We start from the raw sequence: 22,328 nt of genomic DNA on the forward strand, positions 1-22,328 counted from the left end.
GGGCCACCCAAGATGGATGGATCATAGTGAAGAGTTCTGACAAAATATGGTCCACTGGAGGAAGAAATGGCAGCCCACTCCATATTCCTACAAGGGGAACCCCATGAATGGTATGAAAAGACAAAAGCTATGACACTGGATGAGCCCCCCAGTCAGAAGGTATCCAATATGCTACTGGGGAAGCATGGAGGGCAATTACTAATAGCTTCAGGAAGAATGAAGTGACTGGGCCAAAGCAGAAGTGATACTCAATTGTGGATGTGTCTGGAGGTAAAAGTAAAGTCCAATGCTGTAAGTGAAAATATTGCATAGAAAACTGGAATTTTAGGCATATGGATCAAGGTAAATTGGATATGGTCAAGCAGGAGATGCAAGATTGAACATAGACATCTTAGAAATCAGTGAACTAAAAGGGACTTGAATTTAATAAAGATGGCCATTATATCTACTACTGTGGACAAGAATCCCTTAGAAGAAGTGGAGTCAGCCTCAGAGTTAGCAAAAGAATAAGAGATGCAGTATTTGGGCAATCTCTAAAACAACAGAATCATCTCAGTTTGCTTCCAAGGCAACCCATTCGACATCAGTGTAGTGCAAGTCTATGTCCCAACTACTGATGCTGAAGAAGCTGAAGTTGATTGGTTCTGTGAAGACCTACATGACCTTTTAAATCTAATACCAAAAAAAAAGATGGCATTTTTATTATAGGGGATTGGAATGCAAATGTAGAAAGTCAAGAGATATTCAGGATAACAGGCAAGTTTGGTCTTGGAGTAAAAAATGAAACAGGGCAAAGACTAACAGAATTTTGTCAAGAAAACACACTGGTCATAGCAAGCACCCTTTTAAATGACGCAAGAGATGACTCTACATATGGATATCACCATATGGTCGATATCACAATCAGATTGATTCACTGCAGAACTTGACTGCAGCCATGAAATTAAAAGGCAATTGCTCCCTGGAAGGAAAGCTATGACAGATCTACTGTATATTAAAAAGCAGACATGGCACTTTGCAAGCAGATGTCCATATAGTCACAGCTATGGTGTTTCCAGTACTCATACACAGATGTGAGCTTTGGACCATAAAGAAGGCTGTGCCCGGAGGAATAATGCTTTTGAACTGTGGTGTTGGAGAAGACTCTTGAGACTCCCTTGGAGTGCATGGAGATCAAACAAATCAATCGTACAGGAAATGAACACTAACTATTAATTGGGAGAACGGACGCTGCAACTGAAGCTCCAATACTTTGGCAATCTCATAGAAAGGATCAACTCATTGGAAAAGACCCTGATGATGGGAAAGATTGAAGGCAAAAAGATAAAAGAGGCAGCAGAAGATAACATGGTTAGATAGCATCACTGATTCAATGGACATGAATCTGAGCAAAATCCAGGAGATAGTGGAGGACACAGGAGCCTGGCATGCTACCATTCATGAGGTGGCAAAGAGCAGACACAACTTAGTGACTGAACAACAAAAACAACATGGGCTTTCCTGGTGGCTCAGTGGTAAAGAATCTGCCTGCCAATGCAGGAGAAACTAGTTTGATCCCCGGGTTGCAAAGATCCTCTGGTGAAGGAAATGACAACCCTCTTCAGTATTCTTGCCTGGGAAATCCCATGGAGAGAGGAGTCTGACTGGTGACAGTCTATGGGGTTGCAGAGTCTGACATGACTTAACAACTGAGTACTCACACATAACTCTCCCTATGTACATAAATCATCACTTTACTGGCATTTGGAGCAACCTAAACTACTCTCCTCTTCAACAGATTCCTCATGGCTTTTTTCACCTCTGTGTTTCTCACTGTGTAAATGATAGGATTTAACATGGGAGTGAGGATTGCAGAGAACATAGTCACCACTTGTCCACAGGATGAGTGGCCACAGGACGTGTGTAGGTGAACACACAAGGCAGAAAAAAGAGCACCACTACTGTAAAGTGGGTGCCACGTGTAGAGAGGGCTTTGTGTCGTCCTTCAGAGCCATGGATTTCAGGGAGCTAAGGATGACTATGTAGGAACTGAGTAACATGAAAAAAATGAGCAAGCACATGCCCCCACTGTTAGCTGCCACCACAATCCCAGGTATGTAGGTGTCACTGCAGGAAAGTTCCAACAGTGAGAAGAAATCACACATGAAGTGGTCAGTGACATTGGGACCACAGAAGGTCAAGACCATCAAGAAAAGAATCTGCACAGTGGCATGTAGGATCCCTCAGATCCAGGCCACCACCACCAGGAGCTGGCAGAGCCCCTGTCGCATGATGGTCGTGTAGTGCAGAGGCTTGCAGATGGCCACATAGAGGTCATAGGCCATGACAGTGAGGACGATCACCTCCAATGCTGCCAGGAAATGTTCTACAAAGACCTGAGTCATGCATCCTCACCAGGAGATGACTCTCCTTTGGTGAAATAGGTCAACAATCAATTTGGGGGTGGTAACAGATGTGAAGGAGGCATCTAATAAGGCCAAGTAAGTGAGAAGGAAGTACATGGGAGCAGAAAGTGTGGGGCTGAGGGAGATGGTGATGACAATGAGCAGGTTGGCCAGCACAGTGAAGAGGAAAATGAACAGAAAGACAATGAAGAGTATTTTCTGCACGTGTGGATTCTGTGTGAGTCTCAGGAGAACAAATTCAGTCACATTGTTGGGAGGCCTGAGGACATCCATTCAGTAAGCAACAGCTTCTTGGGATAAAGAATGATACTCATTAACCATGAAAGGCTTGTGATCTGACTTTCTTAGAACAAAATAGTCACTGAGGAACATGTCCTTGGAGCTTTTGCACTGTACTCGTTTCAGTTCTTTTTTATTTTCACCATCATATTTTGCATCTCTTTAGACATCTTGTACCTGTCACTTGTAAAACATCAGTAGGGCCACATTTGGTGTGTAATTTGCCAAGAAAACACTGGGCTGTCTACATGAGATTTGGATTCTCCTACTGGTTCCAACTCCTTTGGACTAAGTCACCTCAGTGTCCCATGCTTCCCAAGCCCTACTCTGTGTCTGTGAGGTAACAAATTGCAATTTTCAGAGGTATCTTGTAAGCTGAGAAGTGCTATACGCAGGCAAGAGTTATTCCCTCTTCCATGAGAATTTATATTCCAACCCTCAGGTCAAACTGTGGAAAGAAAAAAATATGGTTAAGAAATATCTATCACATGAAGGGAATTTAGTGAGATGTGTATAAGTCCTTGGAGACACATGCTCCCTAGTACCTACCAGGACACATAAGCTATTCATCACTTACCATAGTGCCTGGAATGTCTGCACTGCCTGAAACCTAATGAGTGATGAGTAAGGGCTTGGTATATAAATGCCCATTCTCGAAGGGTAAGCATATGTCTGCTTCCCCAAACCATAAACTCAGCAAGAATTCAAGTGCTCTTGTCCTTCAGCTTTGTTTATCTGTAATCTCTCTACTTTATAAGAAACAGATAAACATTTGAAAGGAAGCTACACTCCAGTATAACAGTTTCTGACACACTCCCTAGAGTAACCATCAAAGTATTTAATTGCTTCTATGAAAGTGCACATATTGGGTCATTTTTCTTTCAAGATAGTGTGTTTGTTTATTGGTTTTTTTTTTAATTCTTCAAAATTCTGCTCCACATACAATTTAGCATTGCCATATTCTATAAATTATAGCTTTAGAAGACTTGGATTAAAACATAAACTCTTGCATAGATATTCAACACACAAGGATCTATCAGGCATAGGAAATCCTTATTTTCAAAGCTCTAACAATAAAAATTACTACAATATTGTAAAGTAATTAGCCTTCAATTAATAAAAATAAAGGGAAAAAACAATAAAAATTTAACAAGGAGAACAGAAAGAAGTATTCTGCTAGATAAATTAGAGTGATACCTAATACACTATACATATAAACATATATATCAATACACCAACTATCAAAGCATGTGTATGATCCATTGCTTACTATTAACTCCTATTCCTTCATCAAACAAATATTTATTAAACCCTTGCATATTAATACATATTAATGTATGTTGCTCACATAAAATCATGAAAAGTGATGTTATTGAATTTGTATCATCAAGCAGCAGCAGCACATCTATCCATGACCTGCATGCGCTTCCCGCTCCTTTATGTTTCTGCTCCATGCATGCTCACGCCTTCTGTCTTCCCACAGCAGCAGTCTCCCATCATTCCTGGTTACAGGATGTGCTACTAATACAATTTGTATTAGTAAATTAGTAAATTTGTAAATTAGTAAATTTGTCAAAGAGAAGAAAAATAAATATAATTAAACATATTCCATACAGCATGTCTTTTCAAAGATAAACAGAAACTTTTTTTTAATTTTCCAAGATGAAAATTGTATGCATATGTGGGAACACAATGCAGCAGCTTCACTGAACTCCTCCTTCTTTAGTGGGATCTCCCAGCAGATCAAAGAAGAGATGGTATAAAGTAAGAATTAAACACATTCATAGAAATGCTTTATAAACAACTATGAAACAAAATAAATTACTTTTTAAATTTTTCTTTGGCTCCATAATACTTTTTCTAGGAATAAAGGTTAATGTAAAATATTTTAAGAGAAACATCACTATGCACAAATATGTTCAACATAATCATTAACAGCTGTGGAAAATTTAGAAAGGGTGTGAAATGTTCCACAGTGGAGAAAAGGATAATTAAAATATAGTGGATCCTTTTGAATAATTTGTAGTTTTTAACAGAGATGCTTTTAAAATTGTGCAATATCATTAAAAATTTATCAGTTGTAATATTAAGTGAGGAAAATTTTGGGTGCATATTTTAATTGTATAGCTATTCTAACTTATTCATTGTAGCTAATTATATTATGAGCTCAACTAATTTAAATACATATCAATAAAAAAATATTCTAAAATAATTTTACTTCTAAATTGCTTAGTACTGTAGTCAATTCTACCTTTCTTGATGTTGTGTATGCTTAAGAAGGTTTTAAACCTCAGGTAAATTTGGATGAGTGATTATATAATTTGAAACATACATTTATACCTGAGAATATATGATTATGTGATTTCAAAAAATAATCTCACCTATGAAAATGTCTGACCTAGTGCCATGGCCAGGCCCCAGGCAGCTGTTAGTTCCCCAGGAAAGAAGTAAAGTCATAAGATTAAAAATGTCAGCTAACTCGGTGTCTCTTGATTGTACCTTTGGATAAGTCTTAAAAGCACTACCACATATCCTATTTGTGGGCAAAGTCTATGAAGTTTCTTATGTGTGGCTAATTGGAACTCATGGGTATTTTTCCATCATTAGCAGGTCTTCCTAACAACCCAATTATTTCTTAACAACATCAGAGAAGTACTTTTATAGTATTCTTTTTTAATTTTAAACCTCATCTTTAAGTCTATGTGAAAATAAAGTGGAAAGGGTTAGTTACTCAGTAATGTCCGACTCTTTGTGACCCCTTAAACTGTAGCCAATCAGATTCCCCTATCCATGGGATTCTCCAGGCAAGAGTACTAGAGCAGGTTGCCATTTCCTACTCCAGAGGATCTTCCTAACATAGGAACTGATCCCAGGTCTCCTGCATTTGGGCAGATTCTTTAAAACATAGTCACAAAAGAAAAACATAGCAACAAGTTGAACACTTATGGACTTGGATATTTGATAGTAAATGAGCTTAAATACAGAGTCTGAGTATTTGGTACTTATAAATTAAATGTTTCAGTGCATTGTTATCAGATTTTTAAATATGTATTATATTATTTTATTTTGAAGAGATGGTTAGATAGCATCACCTACTCAATGAACATAAATCTGAGCAATCTCCCAGAGACAATGAAAGACAGGGAAGCCTGGCATGCTGTAGGCAATGGAGTCGCAATGAGTCAGACACAGTTTAGTGACTGAACAACAATTTTATTTTAACTGATCTACCATTCATGGAAACCCACTCCAGTACTCTTGCCCGGAAAATCCTGTGGACGGAGAGTGTGGTAGGCTACAGTCCATGGGGTCGCAAAGAGTCGGACACAACTGAGCGACTTCACTTCACCATTCATGATAGGCTTCTCTGTTGGCTCAGCAGTAAGAAATCTGTATGCCAGTGCAGGAGACATGTTCAATCCTTGGGTTAGGAAGATCCCCTGGAAAAGGAAATGGAAACCGTTCCAGTATCTTTGCCTAGGAAATCTCATGGACAGAGGAACATGGAGAGTCCATGGGATAGCAAAGAATAGGACACTATGAAAAAACGTTAACAACCATTCATAGTAGCCATAATTTCTAAATATTGCATTTGGTTATATGTTAAGTGATAATTATGAACCTCATTATAAATTTAGTGCTTCATACCAGATAAATGTTATGGTACTTCTTCAAAGTAGTTGTTTCTTCTGTCAATTGCAGAAATAGATGAACATGATAATGATGAAAATAAATCTATCTTTCAATTATATTCAGAGATGGTAAAATGCATTTGTCATTTAAATGTAATCTTATAATATCCATATAAGGTATTAAAAGTAGGAAATAAAATTCAGAATTTATATAAAAAAAAACACAAGAAAGGGAATAGAAACACATGCACCATGGAGAAATAAGAAACCAGGCCATTAAATCCTGGGACAGGACAATTATCTTTAAATTATGTTTTTATGACTAAAGTATCATGATACTCTTATATTGCCACCAACTGCGAGGCCCATTATAATTATCTAGTAAAAGAGATAAAACTGACATTAAAAATGTTTGGTAGCAAAATTCAATTCAATTCAGGAATACTTTTATTTTTTTATTTTCTTTTTCGTTTATTTTTATTAGTTGGAGGCTAATTACTTTACAAAGCCAGGCGAGCGTCCGAGAGGAGATACCCCACGTCCAGGGTATGGAGCAGCTGCTGTGCTTTGCTGGAGCAGCTGTAAAGAGATACCCCACATCCAAGGTAAGAGAAACCCGAGTAAGACAGTCAGCCAAGAGAGGGCGTCAGAGGACAGACAGACTGAAAGCACAATCACAGAAAACTAACCAATCTAATCACATGGACCACAGCCTTGTCTAACTCAATGAAACTAAGCCATGCCGTGTGAGGCCACCCAAGATGGACGGGTCATGGTGGAGAGTTCAGACAAAATGTGGTCCACTGGAGAAAGGAATGGCAAACCACTTCAGTATTCTTGCCTTGAGAACCCCATGAACAGTATGAAAATGCAAAAAGATAGGACACTGAAACATGAACTCCCCAGGTCGGTAGGTGCCCAACATGCTACTGGAGATCAGTGGAGAAATAGCTCCAGAAAGAATGAAGGGACGGAACCAAAACAAAAACAACACCCAGTTGGGGATGAGACTGGTGATGGAAGCAAGGTCCGATGCTGTACAGAGCAGTATTGCATAGGAACCTAAAATGTTAAGTCCATGAATCAAGGCAAATTGGAAGTGATCAAACAGGAGATGGCAAGAGTGAACGTTGATATTTTAGGAATCAGCGAACTAAAATGGACTGGAATGGGTGAATTTGACTCAGATGACCATTATATCTACTACTGTGGAAAAGAATCCCTTAGAAGAAAGGGAACAGCCATCATAGTCAACAAGAGTCTGAAATGCAGCACTTGGATGCAATCTAAAAAATGACAGAATGACCTCTGTTCATTTCCAACATAAATCATTCAATATCATGGTAATCCAAGTATATACTCTGGCCAGTAATGCTGAAGAATCTGAAATTGAATGATTCTATGAAGACCTACAAGACCTTCTAGAACTAACACCCAAAAAAGATGTCTTTTTCACTACAGGGGACTGGAAAGGAAAAGAAGGAAGTCAAGAAAAACCTTGAATAACAGGCAAATTTGGCCTTGGAGTACAAAATGAAGCAGGGCAAAGGCTTATAGAATTTTGCCAAGAGAATGCACTGATCATAGCAAACACCCTCTTCCCACGTCATAATAGAAGACTCTACACATGGACACCACCAGATGTCCAACACCGAAATCAGATTGACTATATGCTTTCCAGCCAAAGATGGAGAAGATCTATACAGTCAGCAAAAACAAGACCGGGAGCTGACTGTGGCTCAGATCATGAACTCTTTATTGCCAAATTCAGACTTACATTGAAGAAGGTAGGAAAACCACCATACCAATCAGGTATGATCTAAATCAAATCCCTTATGATGATACAGTGGAAGTGAGAAATAGGTTTAAAGGACTAGATCTGACAGAGTGCCAGAAGAACTATGGATGGGGGTTCATGACATTGTACAGGAGGCAGGGATCAAGACCATCCCCAAGGAAAAGAAATGCAAAAAAGCAAAATGGCTCTCTGAGGAAGCCTTACAAATAGCTGTGAAAAGAAGAAAAGTGAAAAGCAAAGGAGAAAAGGAAAGATATACCCATTTGAGTGCAAAGTTCCAGAGAACAGCAAGGAGAGATAAGAAAGCCTTCCTCGGTGATCAGTGCAAAGAAATAGAGGAAAACAATAGAATGGGAAAGACGAGAGATCTCTTCAAGAAAATTAGAGATACCAAGGGAATATTTCAGGCAAAGATGGGCTCAATAAAGGACAGAAATGGTATGTACCTAACAGAAGCAAAAAATATTAAGAAGAGGTGGGAAGAATACACAGAAGAACTGTACAAAAAAGACCATTGTGACCCAAATAATCATGATGGTGTGATCACTCAATAGATCAAAACATCCTGGGATGTGAAGTCAAGTGGGTCTTGGGAAGCATCATTACAAACAAAGCTAGTGGAGGTGATGGGTTTCCAGTTGAGCTATTTCAAATCCTAAAATATGATGCTGGGAAAGTGCTGCACTCAATATGCCAGCAAATTTGGAAAACTCAGCAGTGGCCACAGGACTGGGAAAGGTCAATTTTTATCCCCATCCCTAAGAAAGACAATGTGAAAGAATGTTCAAACTACCATACAATTGCACTCATCTTACATGCTAGCAAAGTAATGCTAAAAATTCTCCAAGCCAGGCTTAAACAATATGTAATACATGAACTTACAGATGCCCAAGCTGACTTTAGAAAAGGGAGAGGAACCAGAGATCATATTGTCAATATCTGCTGGATCATTGAGAAAGTAATAGAGTTTCAGAAAAACATCTATTTCTGCTTTATTGACTGTGAAAGCCTTTGACAGTGTGGATCACAATAAACTGTGGAAAATTCTGAAAAAGTTGGGAGTACCAGGCCACCTGGCCTGCCTCTTGAGAAATCTGTATGCAGGTCAGGAAGCAGCAGTTAGAACTGGACATGGAACAACAGACTGGTTCCAAATAGGAAAAGGAGTACATCAAGGCTGTATATTGTCACCCTGCTTATTCAACTTATATGCAGAGTACATCATGAGAAACGCTGGGCTGAATGAAGCACAAGCCAGAATCAAGACTTCCAGGAGAAATATCAATAACCTCAGATATGCAGATGATACTACCCTTATGACAGAAAGAGAAGAGGAACTAAAGAGTCTCTTGATGAAAGTGAAAGAGTGAAATAGTTGGCTTAAAACTCCACATTCAGAAAACTAAGATCATGACATCTGGTCCCATCACTTCATGTCAAATGCATAGAGAAACGGTGGAAACAGTGACAGACTTTATTTTATTGGGCTCCAAAATCACAGCAGATGGTGACTGCAGCCACGAAATTAAAAGACGCTTGCTCTTTGGAAGAAAAGTTATGACCAACTAGACAGCATATTAAAAAGCAGAGACATCACTTTGCCAACAGAGGTCCATCTAGTCAACGCTATGTTTTTTCCTGTAGTCACGTATGGGTGTGAGAGTTGGACCATAAAGAAAGCTGAGTGCCGAAGAAGTGATGCTTTTGAACTGTGGTGTTGGAGAAGACTCTTGAGAGTCCCTTGGACTGCAAGGAGATCCAACCAGTCCATCCTAAAGGAAATCAGTCCTGAATATTCATTTGAAGGTCTCATGCTGAAGCTGAAACTCCAACACTATGGCCACCTGATGCGAAGAACTGACTCATTTGAAAAGACCCTGATGCTGGGAAAGATTGAACATGGGAGGAGAAGGGGACGACAGAGTATGAGATTGTTAGATGGTATCACCAGCTCAATGGACATGATTTTGAGTGAACTCTGGGAGTTGGTGATAGACAGGTAGGCCTGGTGTGCTGTGGTCCATGGGGTTGCAAAGTGTTGGAGTGACAGAACTGGACTGAACTGAGAAAACCCTTAGCAGAGAAAGAAACACAGGCATTGAAAGCAAAATAATTAAATTAATTTCTCACATTAACAAATACACAAGATTCTGAACATGATACTTATGTTCCTTCCTTTGGATGTTTTCTTTGGGGATTTTTTTTAACTTGTTAATAAGCTTTTTGAGTCACATCCTGAGAAGTGCTCAATCTAGGACTAATCATGTCCCACTACTGATGTAAAATCTTTCTGAGTATTCAACCAACAGCACTGTCTCTGTGAACTATGAGGTTTTCCAGCTGGTGAGAATAAACACTATTCCTGGCCCAGTGTTAGCTCCAAGCCCTCTTCTTTGTAATCCAACTGGTTAAATCTTCCTCCAGCCTCAGGGATTTTCCTCAAATGCGAGCACAGATCAGTACTCTGATGAAATTTGAGTGAATGAATAATCTCTCTCTCTCCCACAACTCTCTCTAGACTCCAGAACTATAGTTGTATCCTCTGCAGTATTTTGCCCTCAGAATTTTAGCTGCCTTGGTGTCCTCAGACCCTGAACTTAATCTCTTCAACTCAGAAAGTCTTTGGGGATTTTTTTTGATGTATCCCTCTCTGTACCAAAACATGAAATATTTTAAAAGTAATAAACAGGGAAACACTTGGAACTCAACTAATTTTCCATCTCTCAGGGATCACTGCCACTTAATTCTTACATGTAGTACCTCAAAAATAATTGTTTTCTATTTTTTCTGACCTGTTTGCTTGTTTCTTAAAAAGTGTACATGTATATTTACAGTAGTTTTAATCATAAGTTAAAATAGCTGCAAACAGGCAAAATATATCTTAATCAAGAAAAGTTTAAGAACTGTGACACATCCACAAAGTGGAATGCTAATTAGCAATAAAATGAATAAACTACTGATAAATACAAGGATACATGTAAAACTCAAATGCATAACACTATGAGAAAAATCCATATTTAAGTGTACAGAAGAGGCATAATCCTTATACAGAAAATGCAGATAACTGAATCAAAATTTTTAGATCTAATAAGTAAATCCAACAAATTTTCATGGTACAAAATCAATCCTGCAAAAATGAATTGCATTTACATATTTAACCATGAAATATATAAAAAGAAAATTAAGAAACTAATTCCATTTAAAATAACATCAGTAAGAATAACATATATAGGAATAAAGTAAATAAAGTAAATTAAACATGAATTAGTTTAAAATTGGTAACTGTATAAAATTTTCATTGACTAATTCATGGCATATTATTTATTGGCTCCCTAGTTTAAACATATGCTGTCTTTCAACATTCAGTGTTAAACTGGAAATTATTCAGCTTATTTATCAGCAAAGAATTGTTATTAATAAATAGCCTGAACATATAGTTTATTCTTTAATTATAATTATCACCAATCTGTTAAAGAAATGGAAGTGAAGTGAAGTGAAGTCTCTCAGTCGTGTCCAATTCTTTGCGACCCCATGGACTGCAGCCTGCCAGGCTCCTCCATCCATGGGATTTTCCAAGGAAGAATACTGGAGTGGGTTGCTCATTCCCCCTTCAAAAGAAATGGAAACTATGTATCAAATTTATGAAGACTTACATTCTAAGGAGATTAGCCCTAATGCTAATTTACTAACTTTATAATGGATAATACACTAATTTAAAACTTGGTCTGCTTTTTTTTCTTTCCAGAGCTTATTTATAACATTAGTCATTTCAGAATGTCTTAGACTGTAGATAAATGGGTTGGGCATTAATGGGTTCTTAGACTGTAGATTAACTGAGTGTATATGATACACTCAATTATTTTTTAATGGGGAAGCTCTTAGCACGTCTTCCATACATAAAAATACAAGAACAAAGAAGCAGAAGACCACAGTGATGTGGGAACCACAGATGTGAAGGACTTTCTGCCTCCCTTCCTGACTCAGGTTCTTCGGAGAATGCAGGATGATTCCATAGGTGATGAGTAAGAGCAGAAACACAACAGTGCAGATCAGTCCCCCACTGGCCAGCACTAAGAGGCCAATAATACAGGTGTTAGTAAATATGGGTTTCAATAACAGGTGCATGTCACACATAAAGTGATCAATGACATTGGGACCACAGAATGGGAGCCCACAAGCAGTGCTAAATTGCATTATTGAGTGCAGGGAACTTCCAACCCAGGACACTAGCAGCAGTAAAGCACATATCCTCTGTCTCATGCACTTATATCTATGAGTTCAAGGTCCCACTGAGAGTTTTAGTCATGACAATGTGCAGGTGGACCACCATTGTCAAAATATAGAAAAGCAAGAGCTAGGCCCAAGAGGACAAAGGAAGATATACTGTTCCTTGGTCTCATCTAGTCTGAATAGTACCTGAGTTCACATAGTAGAAGAAGCTACCCTACAAAATGAAGGGGAAAACTTTTAAATGTATTATAAGTTAACCTTTTTCTTTACCCATTCAACTAAAACAATGTGTTCAGTTCAGTTCACTTCAGTTCAGTCACTCAGTTGTGTCCGACTCTTTGTGATCCCATGAACTGCAGCACACCAGGCCTCCCTGTCCACCACCAACTCAGCTTTCTTTATAGTCTAACTCTCACACCCATACATGGCTACTGGAAAAACCATAGCCTTAACTAGATGGAGCTTTGTCGGCAAAGTAATGTCTCTGCTTTTGAATATGCTATCTAGGTTGGTCATAACCTTCCTTCCAAGGAGTAAGTGTCTTAATTTTATGGTTGCAGTCACCATCTGCAGTGATTTTGGAGCTCAAAAAAAAATAGTCTGTCACTGTTTCCCCATCAATTTGCCATGAAGTGATGGGACCGGATGCCATGATCTTAGTTTTCTGAATGTGAAGTTTTAAGCCAATTTTTTCACTCTCCTCTTTCACTTTCATCAAGAGGCTCTTCAATTCTTCATCACTTTCTGCCATAAGGGTGGTGTCATCTGCATATCTGAGGTAATTGATATTCCTCCCAGCAATCTTGATTCCAGTTTGTTTTTCATCCATGATGTATCAATTTGTGTCCAATTTGGTACAGATATTGTGATGGCCAAGTTAAAAAAGGCCTGCTTCCCTGCCTCCAGTGATATAATGCCTCAAAGAATTCTAGATCAAATCAAAAAGTGCTATTTCAATAATATTGAAAAAATACTAAGGGTAACAGTGTAGTGAAAATGTTAGTTGCTTAGTTTTATCTGACTCTTTGCAACTCTATTAACTGTAGCCTGCCATGGAATTCCTCTGTCCATGGAATTCTCCAGGTGAGAATACTGAAGTAGGTCCCCATTCCCTTCTCCAGGGAATCTTCCCAGGTCTTGACACAGGGTTCAAATCCTGGTCTCCGACATTGCAAGCAGATTCTTTACTGTCTGAGCCACCAGGGAAGCCTGGCATAGGAATATATCATCTGAACTGTGTAGAAGTATATTATTCAAATGGGAATCAGAGAAGTCTTCTCAAAAAAAGCATTGCTTAGTTTCAATTTAAAGGAGTCTCAACTAAAGCTGATTGAAAGAATAAATAAAGAAGGCAGAAGAATTTCACAGAAATGTGCACCATTTATAAAGTCACAAAGGTGTAATTATTGAAATACACTTCAAAAAACGTGTACACTTAGCATGAGTAGATCAACCTGTGACTAGAGTTCAGTGTCTTTGGTTTTCTTGAAACTCATTGAGTCTTCCTTAGGGTCTTTACTGGATGTTCCTGTTTCCTGACCTATAAATACTGATGTCATCCAATGTTATACCTTCAGACTCAACCTCTACCCTTATTTTCAAATTTTGGTATGTAATATCTACAGTTTTGGACATCTATACTGGAATATCAATTTAGTATGTGTAACACATGGGAAATAGATGGGGAAACAGTGGAAACAGTGTCAGACTTTATTATTTTGGGCTCCAAAATCACTGCAGATGGTGATTGCAGCCATGAAATTAAGATGCTTACTTCTTGGAAGGAAGGTTATGACCAACATAGATAGCATATTAAAAAGCGGAGACATTACTTTGTCAACAAAGGTCTGTCTAGTCAAGGCTATGGTTTTTCCAGTCTCATGTATGAATGTGAGAGTTGAACTGTGAAGAAAGCTGAGCGCCAAAATATTGATGGTTTTGAACTGTGGTGTTGGAGAAGACTCTTGAGAGTCCCTTGGACTGCAAGGAGATCCAATCAGTCCATCCTAAAGGAGACCAGTCCTGGGTGTTCATTGGAAGGACTGATGCTGAAGCTGAAACTCCAATACTTTGGCCACCTCATGTGAAGAGTTGACTCATTGGAAAAGACCCTGATGCTGGGAGGGATTGAGGGCAGGAGGAGAAGGGGACAACAAAGGATGAGGTGGCTGGATGGCATCACCGACTCGATGGACATGAGTTTGAGTAAACTCCAAGAGTTTGTGATGGACAGGAAGGCCTGGGGTGCTGTGATTCATGGGGTCGCAAAGAGTCGGACATGACTGAGCGACTGAACTGAACTGAACTGAATATAAAGTTTAAAATTTTTCACAATACAAAAGTTGTACCCTATCTCATTAAATGGTACCACCTTCAATGTTATTGCTCAGACAATAAATTTCACTCTTTTTCACTCCCCTATTGATCTCCTATGACCTATTTAAACCTTTAGCAAATCCATCTGTCTCTACTTTTTAAATGTATCACAAACTTGATGATTCTCTACCCCATCTTCTTCGTGGCCATGGCAGAAGCCTCCTGCCAGTTATGCCTACTAGTATTCTGACTTCTAACAATCTGTTTTCTTGAAGCAGCCCAACAGTTCTCTTTAATGTTATTCTGATTATATTGTTCCACTGCTCCAAACTCCCACATGCTAAGTCACTTCTGTTGTGTCCCACTCTCTGCAACTCTATGGATGGTAGCCCGCCAGGTTCATCTCTCCATGGAATTCCCCAGGCAAGAATACTAGAGTGGGTCACCACACCCTCTTTCAGGGCAGTTTTCCTATCCAGGGATCAAACCCATATTTCTTACATCTCTTACATTGGCAGGGTTTTTGTTTTTGTTTTGTTTTGTTTTGTTTTTTTAACTACTAGTGTCACCTGGATTTCAATCATTACTCACAGTTTAATGTATCTCTTTTAACATTTATATTCTAAAGGACAGGTCCCCATGTTTAATTTGAAGAATCTAAGGCTTAGACATGAAGTGAAGTGTTAGTCATTCAGTCAGGCCCAACTCTTTGCAACCCCATGGACTGCAGTCAACCAGATTCCTTTGTCCATGGGATTTTCCAGGCAAGGATTCTGGAGTGGGTTGTCCTTTCCTTCTCCAGGGGATCTTTCTGATCCAGGGATCGAACCCAGGTCTCATGCTCAGCAGGCAGATTCTTTACCAACTGAACTACATAGGAAGTCCCCTAAGGCTTAGAACATCTCATTAATTTCCTGAATGTCAAAAATTTTAAGTGATAAAACCATAATTGGAATCAAAGTTTCATTTATTTCAAAATAATTTAATTTCTTGCATATTAAAGAAAGTTACACAGTTATGAAGCCTGATTCCCAGTAATTACTATTCTCATATTTTGGAGGCATGCTTTTAATGTGATTGAAGAGTTTTAAGTTACTCACAAAGACTTAAAATTCTTCCAATTTCCTCCAAGTAATGTATACAAAGAATTTAGTAAAGTAGCAGTAAGAGTCTGGAGAAAAACATACTCTACAATCATCAAACTAAGGGTTATCATTGTCTTCATTACCTATTCTGAATCTATGAACATGAACACTGAAGTCTTGGCAAAGTGCTTTAATTGATCAAAAAGCCAAATAAGTACCTGGCAAGTATTTTTTTCTCCTGGCAAGTATTAAGTACTCAACAAATGTTACTTTCTGATCTTTTGTCCCTCTATCATGGATATACCAAATTTCTTAATGTTTTTATTTTTTTCTCCCCCACATGTTACAAAAAGTGTAATCTTCCATATGCATATAAATCATCATTTTCTTGGCTTTGGTAGTGGTTTAGTTGTGAGGTCATGTCGACTTTTGTAATCCCATCGACTGTAGCCCATCAAGCTCCTCTGTCGGTGGGATTCTCCAGGTGAGGATATTGGAGTGGGTTGCCATTTCCTTCTCCAGAGGATCTTCCCAACCCAGTATTGAACCCTGATCTCCTCCATTGCAGGAAAACTCTTTACCAACTGAGCTATGAGGGAAATCTCTTGGCATTGTATAAAAACTAATTTAACCTACTCTTGAACAAACTCCTTGTGGCATTTTTTACCTCTGTGTTTCTCACTGTGTGTCATAGGCTTTGAAATGGGAGTGAGGATTATAAAGAAAATAGTCACCCACTTGTCCACAGGGTACATGGCCACAGAAAATGTGTAGGTGAGAATCAGTTCAATTCAGTTCAATTCAGTCACTCAGTCCTGTCCGACTCTTTGCGACCCCATGAATCACAGCACGCCAGGCCTCCCTGTCCATCACAAACACCTGGAGCTTACTCAAGCTCATGTCCATCGAGTTGGTGATGCCATCCAGCCATCTCATCCTCTTTTGTCCCCTTCTCCTCCTGCCCTCAACCCCTCCCAGCATCAGGGCCTTTTCCAACGAGTCAACTCTTCACGTGAGATGGCCAAAGTATTGGGAGCTTCAGCTGAAGCATCAGTCCTTCCAATGAACACCAAGGACTTATCTCCTTCAAGACAGACTGGTTGGATCTCCTTGCAGTCCAAGGGACTCTCAAGAGTCTTCTCCAATACCATAGTTCAAAAGCATCAGTTTTTTGGCACTCAGCTTTCTTCACAGTCAAACTCTCACATCCATACATGACCACTGGAAAGACTATAGCCTTGACCAGATGGACCTTGGTTGGCAGAGTAATGTCTCTGCTTTTTAATGTGCTATCTATGTTGGTCATAACTTTCCTTCCAAGGAGTAAGTGTCTTTTAATTTCATGGCTGCAATCACCATCTGCAGTGATTTTGGAGCCCAAAAAATTAAAGTCTGACACTGTTTCCACTCTCTCCCCATCTATTTCCCATTAGGTAATGGGACCAGATGCCATGATCTTAGTTTTCTGAATGTTAAGCTTTAAGCCAACTTTTTCACTCTCCTCTTTCATCAAGAGGCTTTTTAGTTCCTCTTCACTCTCTGCCATAAGGGTGGTGTCATCTGCATATCTGAGGTTATTGATTCTTCTCCTGGCAATCTTGATTCCAGCTTGTGCTTCTTCCAGCCCAGTGTTTCTCATGATGTACTCTGCATATAAGTTAAATAAGCAGGGTGACAATATACAGCCTTGATGTACTCCTTTTCCAATTTGGAGCCAGTCTGTTGTTCCATGTCCAGTTCTAACTGTTGCTTCCTGACCTGCATACAGGTTTCTCAAGAGGCAGGTCAGGTGGTCTGGTATTCCCATCTCTTTCAGAATTTTCCACAGTTTATTGTGATGCACACAGTAGAAGGCTTTGACGTAGTCAATAAAACAGAAATAGATGTTTTTTCTGGAACTCTCTTGCTCTTTTGATGATCCAGCAGATATTGGCAATTTGATCTCTGGTTCCTCTACCTCTTCTAAATTCAGTTTGAGCATTTGCAAGTCCTCGGCTCACGTATTGCTGAAGCCTGGCTTGGAGAATTTTGAGCATTACCTTACTAGCATGTGAGATGAGTGCAATAGTGCAGTAGTTTGAGCATTCTTTGGGATTGCCTTTCTTAGGGATTGGAATGAAAACTGACCTTTTCCAGTCCTGTGGCCACTGCTGAATTTTCCAAATTTGCCAGCATATTGAGTGTAGCACTTTCACAGCATCATCTTTCAGGATTTGAAATAGCTCAACTGGAATTCCATCACATCCACTAGCTTTGGTTCATAGTGATGCTTTCTAAGGCCCAGTAGACTTCACTTTTCAGGATGTCTGGCTCGAGGTGAATGGTCACACCATTGTGATTATCTGGGTTGTGAAGATCTTTTTTGTACAGTTCTTCTGTGTGTTCTTGCCACCTCTTCTTAATGTCTTCTCTTTCTGTTAGGTACATGCCATTTCTGTCCTTTATCGAACCCATCTTTGCCTGAAATGTTCCCTTGGTATCTCTAATTTTCTTGAAGATATCTCTAGTTTTTCCCATTCTGTGGTTTTCCTCTATTCCTTTGCATTGATCGCTGAGGAAGGCTTTCTTATCTCTCCTGGCTATTCTTTGGAACTCTGCATTCAAACGGGAATATCTTTCATTTTCTCCTTTGCTTTTCTCTTCTCTTCTTTTCACAGCTAGTTGTAAGGCCTCCTCAGACAACCATTTTGCCTTTTCGCACTTCTTTTCCGTGGGGATGGTCTTGATCCCTGTCTCCTGTACAATGTCATGAACCTCCATCCATAGTTCATCAGGCTCTCTATCTATCAGATCTAGTCCCTTAAATCTATTTCTCACTTCCACTGTATAGTCATAAGGGATTTGATTTAGGTCATACCTGAATGGTCTAGTGGTTATCCCTACTTTCTTCAGTTTAAGTCTGAATTTGGCAATAAGCAGTTCATGATCTGAGCCACAGTCAGCTTCCAGTCTTGTTCTTACTGACTGTATAGAGCTTCTCCATCTTTGGCTGGAAAGCATATAATCAATCTGATTTTAGTGTTGACCATCTGATGATGTCCATGTGTAAAGTCTTCAATTGTGTTGTTGGAAGAGAGTGTTTGCTATGACCAGTGCGTTCTCTTGGCAAAACTCTGTTAGCCTTTGCTCTGCTTCATTCCATACTCCAAGGCCAAATTTGCCTGTTACTCCAGGTGTTTCTTGACTTACTACTTTTGCATTCCAGTCCCCTATAATGAAAAGGACATCTTTTTTGGGTGTTAGTTCTAAAAGGTCTTGTAGGTAGAACCATTCAACTTCAGCTTCTTTAGCATTACTGGTGGGGTATAGGCTTGGATTACTGTGATATTGAACGGTTTGCCTTGGAAACGAACAGAGATCATTCTGCCTTTTTGAGATTGCATCCAATCACTGCATTTTGGACTCTTTTGTTGACTATGCTGGCTACTCCATTTCTTCTAAAGGATTCCTGACCATAGTAGTAGATATAATGGTCATCTGAGTTAAATTCATCCATTCCAGTCCATTTTAGTTCACTGATTCCTAGAATGTTGACATTCAGTCGTGCCATCTCCTGTTTGACCACTTCCAATTTGCCTTGATTCACGGACCTAACATTCCAGGTTCCTATGCAATATTGCTCTTTACAGCATTGGACCTTGCTTCTATCACGAGTCCCATCCACAACTGGGTATTGTTTTTGCTTTGGCTCCATCCCTTCATTCTTTCTGGAGTTATTTCTCCACTGATCTCCAGTAGCATATTGGGCACCTACTGACCTGGGGAGTTCCTCTTTCAGTATCCTATCATTTTGCCTTCTCATACTGTGCATGGGGCCCTCAAGGCAAGAATACTGAAGTGGTTTGCCATTCCCTTCTTCAGTGGACCACATTCTGTCAGACCTCTCCACCATGACCCGACAGTATTGGGTGGCCCCACATGGCATGGCTTAGTTTCATTGAGCTAGACAAGACTGTGGTCCTATGATCAAGTTGGCTAGTTTTCTGTGATTATGGTTTTAATGTGTCTGCCCTCTAATGCCCTCTCGCAACACCTACCATCTTACTTGGGTTTCTCTTACCTTGGACGTGGGGTATCTCTTCATGGCTGCTCCAGCAAAGTGCAGTCCCTGCTCCTTACTTTGAATGAGAGGTATCTTCTCTCAACTGCCCCTCCTGACCTTGAACGTGGAGTAGCTCCTCTCGGCCCTCCTGTGCCCGTGGTTGGTGAATATACAAGAACCAAAAAAGAGCACCACTACTATAAAGTGGGAGCCACATGTAGAGAGGGCTTTGCATCATCCATCAGAGCCATGGGATTTCAGGGAGCTCAAGATGATGATGTAGGAGATGAGGAGTGGGAAAAATATGAGTAAACACATGCCTCCACTGTTAGTTGCCACCACCATTCCCAGCATGTATGTGTCACTGAAGGCAAGTTTCAACAGTGAGAAAAAATCACATCTGAAATGGTCAATGACATTGGAACCACAGAAGATCATGTCATCCATTAAGAGAATCTGCACATTGGCAAGCAGAATCCCCCCCCATCCAGGCCACCACCACCAGGAGCTGGCAGAGCCCCTGCCACATGATGGTAGTGTAGTGCAGAGGCTTGCAGATGGCCATGTAGCGGTCATAGGCCATAACAGTGAGGACGATGGCCTTTGATCCTGCCAGGAAGTGCTCTAAAAAGAGCTGAGTCAGACAGCCACCCCAAGAAATGGTTCTCCTCTGGTACAGCAGGTCAGTGATCATATTGGGGGTGCTGACAGAGGTGAAGGAGGCATCTAATAAGGCCAAGTAAGTGAGAAAAAAGTACATAGGAGCCGAAAGTGTAGAGCTGAAGGAGATGGCGATGACAATGAGCAAGTTTGCGAGCACAGTGAATAGGAAAATTAACAAAAAGAAAATGAAGAATATTTTATGCAAATGTGGATTCTGTGTGAGTCCCAAGAGAATGAATTCGGTCACATTGTTGGGAGACATGATGAGCTCCATCCAGCAAGTAACACCTTCCTGGGGACTGAATTACCTACAGTGAGTAAAGAACGCTGCCTATGAATCATGAGAGGATTGTAGCTTGAACTTCTTAGAACAAAACTGAAGCAGTCACAGTGACTGTGGCACCTGTCCTTGGCACTTTTGCACCAGTAATTTTTTCAACACTCTCATTTTTTTTTCCATGATGCTTTCATCTTTTCAGACATCTAATACTTATCACCAGTAAAGCACATATAGAGCAATAGTTCACATTTAATATGCTTAGAAAACACTGATCTATCTACATGAGATCTGGATTTTAGATCTCTTTCTGGTTCTAACTTCATGTGGCTGCTAAGTAATTTCAGAATCCCATGTTTTCTGAGCCTTTTTCTGTGTATGTGTGGTTACACATTGAAATTCTCAGATGTATCTTGTAAACTAAGCATTGTCCCAAAGAGGTAAGAGTTTCTCCCTCTTCATGAGAATTTTCATTTGAACCCTCAACTGACCTATGCAAACAAAGATACCACCATAAATCTCTATCATAAGCAGGCAGTTTTGGGAAATGCTTTGAGATGCCCCCTCCCTGGGACCTATCAGAATACACATACAATTCAAATGTGTTTCTTCACTTGCTGCAGTGCCTGAAACCTATGACATGATGAGTAAATGCTTAGGGAATTGCCATTTTCCATGGATAAGATTAATCCTGCTTCCCCATGCCATAAACATGGAGGGATTTAAGTGTTTTTGTTCTCCTGCTCTGTTTACTGTTACTTTCTATGAGAAAAATGAACTTTATAAAGGTGGCAATTTTCCAGTTTAATTATTTCTCACACACTTTAGAGGTTAAGTGTGGAAATATTCTTGCTTCGAGGAAAGGGTATTTACTGGGTCCTTTTACTTTAAAGATAATTATGGTATTTTTAATTGATATTTTTGTTCTTAAAACTCTGACCCACATGCAATATAATATAAATATATAAAGTAAATTTACAACTTCAGTAGACATGGATAAAATCTCTTGTATATGTGTTCAATACAGTAGCATCTATCAAGCAAAGGAAATCCTCATTTTCAGAGTTTAAAAAAAAATAATGGGAGAAGCAGGAAGAAACAGTCCACTAGATAATGTAAAAATAGTACTTGCATGGTCAGTTGCTTCAGTCTTGTCCAACTCATTGCGACCTCATGGACTGTAGCCTACCAGGCTCCAATGTCCATGGGATTTTCCTAGCCAGAATGATGGAGTGCGTTGCCATGTCCTCCTCTAGGGGATCCTCACGACCCAGGGATCAAACCCAAGTCTCCTGCATCTCCTGCATTGCAGGTGTGTTCTTTACCCCTGAACCACAAATAATGTACTACCTACACACAGACTAACACAAACACATATCAAATTGATTACTTATCATGCATACCATAAATTCATTCATTCAGCAAATATTTATTTATACAACTTACTATGTATCCTAATGTGTATGTTTGATTACACAAAGCTGTAAAATTTTTCCTTGTTAAGTGCCCTTAATGCTTGAAATTTTATTGCCAAACATCAGCACTTCATGCATCCATGATAGACATGACCTTCCCACTCATCTGTATTTCTGCTACATGCA

At 39.5% G+C, this 22,328-nt stretch overlaps 2 pseudogenes; both read right to left on the reverse strand.

Moving 5' to 3' along the window:
* Nucleotides 1–1,753: 1,753 nt before the first annotated feature.
* LOC139037046 (olfactory receptor 4C3D-like) lies at nt 1,754–2,678 on the reverse strand (annotated as a pseudogene).
* A 13,689-nt stretch (nt 2,679–16,367) lies between these two features.
* Nucleotides 16,368–20,724, reverse strand: LOC139031507 (olfactory receptor 4C3D-like; annotated as a pseudogene).
* Between the last annotated feature and the right edge of the window lie 1,604 nt (nt 20,725–22,328).

This window comes from Odocoileus virginianus, chromosome 2, assembly GCF_023699985.2.
Source record: "Odocoileus virginianus isolate 20LAN1187 ecotype Illinois chromosome 2, Ovbor_1.2, whole genome shotgun sequence".
In the NCBI taxonomy this organism is placed as follows: Eukaryota; Metazoa; Chordata; class Mammalia; order Artiodactyla; family Cervidae; genus Odocoileus; species Odocoileus virginianus.